Source organism: Portunus trituberculatus, chromosome 46, assembly GCF_017591435.1.
Source record: "Portunus trituberculatus isolate SZX2019 chromosome 46, ASM1759143v1, whole genome shotgun sequence".
Classification (NCBI taxonomy): domain Eukaryota; kingdom Metazoa; phylum Arthropoda; class Malacostraca; order Decapoda; family Portunidae; genus Portunus; species Portunus trituberculatus.
The window spans coordinates 7891558-7896557 of NC_059300.1; the positions used below are offsets into that span (position 1 = coordinate 7891558).

Here is a 5000-nt window from a genome sequence, read left to right on the forward strand (position 1 = left end):
TCATAATCATTCACGATCGAGTTCTCAGCAAACGTCCGAGCATAGAGTGAAGGAGTTTGGTTTCATAGACAGTGGACCGAAGAAAAAAATTGCGTTTCGCCAAGAATAGAGAATGAAAGGATGAATATAGATATTGTGAGAGATACATACACATACCACGAGTATCAATCAAGCAACATTTTGGCATTTCATCCATGCTAAGCTATTGAATTCTGACGTGACTGTCTTCTGAAAGTATTGCAAATGTAACACTGATTACCTGAATATTAAATGAGGACCAGATGAAATACGCAGAGGAGGAGGAGGAGGAGGAGGAGGAGGAGGAGGAGGAGGAGGAGGAGGAGGAGGAGGAGGAGGAGGAGGAGGAGGAGGAAGAAAAAGACGACAACGACGATGACGAAAAAGGAGAAGAACGAGGAAGATGAAGACAGGGATGATATATGATAGGAGATCAAGAATGAAGACAAAAATGAGGATAAGGACCAGAGAGAGAGAGAGAGAGAGAGAGAGAGAGAGAGAGAGAGAGAGAGAGAGAGAGAGAGAGAGAGAGAGAGAGAGAGAGAGAGAGAGAGAGAGAGAGAATTACGTGTGTGTGTGTGTGTGTGTGTGTGTGTGTGTGTGTGTGTGTGTGTGTGTGTGTGTGTGTGTGTGTGTGTGTGTGTGTGTGTGTGTGTGTGTGTGTGTGTGTGTGTGTGTGTGTGTGTGTGTGTGTGTGTGTGTGTGTGTGTGTGTGTGTGTGTGTGTGTGTGTGTGTGTGTGTGTGTGTGTGTGTGTGTGTGTGTGTGTGTGTGTGTGTGTGTGTGTGTGTGTGTGTGTCAGTGACATTTAAAACGTATCACAGAACATTTTAAATCGTATCCCAAAAGGTTATATTGTCAAAATCTCAAACAATCATCCACAACATCGGTGGATAGAAAATTGATTTTCTCTCTCTCTCTCTCTCTCTCTCTCTCTCTCTCTCTCTCTCTCTCTCTCTCTCTCTCTCCTTTCAGTGCATTTTTTCTACAGCTGTGGGAGAAACAAAGATAATTACAGCTACACCATTTTTCTCTCTCTTTCCGTCCTGAATTCTGAGTGTTCTTGTGATTTGCGACAATGAATGAATATGACAGTTAAAATTGTCACAGCAGCACTTTTGAGTTAACTAGACATAATTCTCCCCAGTACATTACACACCGCTTGAGAGAGAGAGAGAGAGAGAGAGAGAGAGAGAGAGAGAGAGAGAGAGAGAGAGAGAGAGAGAGAGAGAGAGAGAGAAAATTGGAAAACGTCACCAAATATTTTGTTACAATATTCGATGGCATATATTAAATTGAACATAATCAAGTCAGTGTTATCGTTTATAGGAATCTTGACGTGGTGGAAACAGTGAGTGAAAAAAGGGAAATGAAGTGTGTGTGCGTGTGCGTGTGCGTGTGTGTATGTGTGTATGTGTGTATGTGTCCATGTCGTTATGTGTACCATTGATTTTCTTGTTGCGCTTCAGTGTATATATGGTTATGAGTGTGTACATATACGTGTGTGTGTGTGTGTGTGTGTGTGTTGTGTGTGTTGTGTGTGTGTGTGTGTGTGTGTGTGTGTGTGTGTGTGTGTGTGTGTGTGTGTGTGTGTGTGTCCCCAAGTACGTACGTGCATACGAGATATAGGTATAAAAAAATAAAGGGGCTTGTCGATGAGCAGGCTGGATTCGCGATATTGACAAAACAATATCCACTGAGTTACGGAGCCACAACCCTCGCCTTTGGTTACAACACAGCCCACAGATTTTTACACAACAGACACGACGATGCTGATGAAAAAAATATGACACACCACGAAACCCATCGATTTATATACAATGCAGACGAGGCTGAAAAAAAAGGAAGATCAAATAGCGCATCGGAAATAGGCCCATATTTATATAACGCTGGAGGATGTAGTTAAGAAAATATTATACAAGACGCCTTAAAAGCTACAAGCACAATAAAATACGATGATACAGCTGGAGATAACAAAATAAAGATATGACACGAAATAAGACTAAAGCATTTGTACAAGAAACATGAAGATAGAAATGAAAAAAGAATAAAAGAGAATACAGCACAGTTAAAACACACTTTTGTAGGACAGACGCACATCACAGCAACACTACAACACACCTAAAATAAAACCTCTTTTTGCTGTTCGATAGATTTTAAAGAACATAGAGGAATTTTAACTCACATCGTGTGTTTCCATTGCATATAAACTACTCATACATATGCTCGCCCATTCATTCGTATTTCCATTATAAATTTCACTCAGGAAAATACAGAAGTACATGAAAAAAATAGCAATGACACCCCAAAAACCCACATTTTTCTCGCATAAATATGAATGCGCACTATACATAAATAAACATTCATATCCACACACTACTATCTCCATCATCAGCGAAACTCGAATATATGGGTTGGAAAACAAAAAACTTCGAAACTCACCTTTGTGTTTTAGCGCGGCACAAACTAAACATTCATCCAGTCATTTATATCCACACACACTGACCCATTACTAGGTAGACAGAGATGAAATAAAAGTAAAATACATAAAACTCATCCAATAATATAGAAGAAAAATAAGGATGAACTAGTTAGAAATACCTTAAATCAACATAGGAAAATCATCCATATTAAATAGCCAGTCCTATCTTGGTTGAAAATAAAAAGATAATGAATAGACAGAAGGCGAAATGAGAGAGAGGGCGCCATAATAAGAGCATCAATACCTCCTCTTAGTCAGGATGCAAATTTCCCGTACCCTCACAAGTGAAGTAAAAATATAAAGCTCTTCCTGTCCTCCATCCCCTAAACTTTACCTCTCCTTCCTCTCTGCACGCTTACCTGCAGCCCCGGTAATCAGGGTGACACAGGTTTTGACAAGGTAGTTTCTCAGGAAAGGCAGGTGTGAGGGGGACAGTGGCGACCCTTACCTTGCCCTCATCACCCTCGCTATCATCCTCATCACACTGTTCTCTCTCCCTTCATCACCAGATTCCCTCTCGCCTCTTGCTCGTAAGTGAGGGAGGAAAGAGAAGCCCGGCGGACAGGTCTATAAGCAATTTAACTTGTTCTAAATCACTCATTTTTTACTGTAAACACTCCCTCTGAGCTGATTTGTAAGAGCCTTCTCCGCTTTTCCCGAACTCGTTTCTCAATAAAAGTGGTTTGTTAATCGTTCTTTTCCGCCAGAAACTGCTACGTAATCATCACCTCCACCAGACCTCCACTTACTTCCACCCTTTCTCGCTCTTCTCCTCTCCCTCTCTCTCTTCCCAGCCCGCGCCATCACCACGGGATAAGTGAAGAGCAGTTCTGGGCGAAAGGCGCTGGAGTATAAAGGATAGGAAGGAAAGGGGAGAGGAGAGGAAAGGAGAGGACTGCTGTTGTACTGGTGATGAGCGGGTAATGAAGGGTATGGTGCTCTCAGAGTAATGGCCATGGTGGAGTGGTGGTGAGGAGGTGGTGGGGGTGAAGTGCTGGCTGAATGAATGTACTATGGGGGCGTCAGTGGTGATGGTAGTAGTGGTAGTGGGGTGTTGAAGTGCTTGGTCAGTGTACTGGAATAATAGTGGTGCAGAGAGAGAGAGAGAGAGAGAGAGAGAGAGAGAGAGAGAGAGAGAGAGAGAGAGAGAGAGAGAGAGAGAGAGAGAGAGAGAGAGAGAGAGAGAGAGAGAGAGAGAGAGAGAGAGAGAGAGAGAGAGAGAGAGAGAGAGAGAGAGAGAGAGAGAGAGAGAGAGAGAGAGTGTGTGTGTGTTATGTGTAATGTTGTGTAGTGATGAAGAGAATAAAAGGAAGGCTAATTAAGTGGATTGTAGTGTTTGTGTTGCTGAAGCTGTGGAAAAAAAGTGAAGGGATAATAGTGTAAGGCGAGAATAACAGCAGTACTGGTAATGAGATACTACGTAGAAATCATATGTAGATGTACTGGTGGTGATGAAATGGAGCGAAAGGTCAAGGAAGAAAGGTGAATTAATGATAGTGAGAAGAGAAACTAATTGACTATGCAGGAATAGTAATAATGCATAGGTAGTGATAGAGAAAGAAAAGTAAGAAAACTAAGAGAGAGGAGAGGAAAGTGGTGGTGAGAAAATGATGTGCTAAGGATCTGTGCAAAAATATAGAGTGAAAGAAGGGAAAGAAGAAAAGTAATAGTGAAAAAAGGAAGAGAAAAAAAAAGATACAGTGTTGGTGGTGAGGATATATGAGGAATTAAATGACTAGAATTACCAAAAATGCGAGAAAAATTGTTAGCTATACTGAATTGGTGATAATAGGGAGATAAATCATAGGAATAGAAGGAAGGAATGAAAGAAGGCAGGGAGGGAAGGAGGAAAGTAGTCACGATATAAAAACTACGTGACAATACAAAAATATCATTAGAAAAAGCAAGAACTATTAACTGGGATATATTAACAGTGTTGGAGAAAAGAGAAAGTCTAAGAGAGAGAAACAAACAGTGAAGCAGCGAGGAGAGAGGCAGTGAAGAGGGAGAGGGAGAGAGAGAGAGAGAGACAAAGACGAGGTACTGCATAATGCCTGCCCGAGGGAATCTCAACACGGATGCAGAGTCCCTACGGCAGCGTTGCTCGCCTACATTATTTTGGGGAACAAGGAAGCAACAAGGAGCGCCGAAGTAACAGAAGGCGGCACAGTACAAGACTAACCTAGACGATGATGAGGTGGTGTGTGGTGCTCCGGGCCACGCGTCTCGGACAAGGGAGAGTCTTGATATTTTCTGGTGAGTTCGATGTCCCAAAATTTTCTGAAAAGATAAAAGGAAATGTGTGTACCAAGTGTATGTATCCTTTCCACGTGGTGGGTTGATATTATTGTTGTTGTCAGTGGTACTATTAATGTTATTATTATTATCATTATCATTATTATTATTATTATCATTATTATTATTATCATCATCATCATCATTACTATTACTATTATCATTATCATTTGTATCATAAATGGTCCTACTAGTCGTAAAACTCT

At 41.3% G+C, this 5000-nt stretch overlaps 1 protein-coding gene across 3 annotated transcripts in view; it reads right to left on the minus strand.

Annotated features, from left to right (window-relative positions):
- LOC123520067 (nephrin-like) overlaps window positions 1-5000 on the minus strand; it is a 307622-nt gene that overhangs the window by 231932 nt on the left and 70690 nt on the right. For all 3 annotated transcript variants that reach the window (XR_006679159.1, XM_045281949.1, XM_045281948.1), the window contains exon 2: window positions 4682-4779. The gene's annotated coding sequence lies outside the window, so the exon portion shown is untranslated. The remainder of the gene's footprint in view (window positions 1-4681; window positions 4780-5000) is intronic.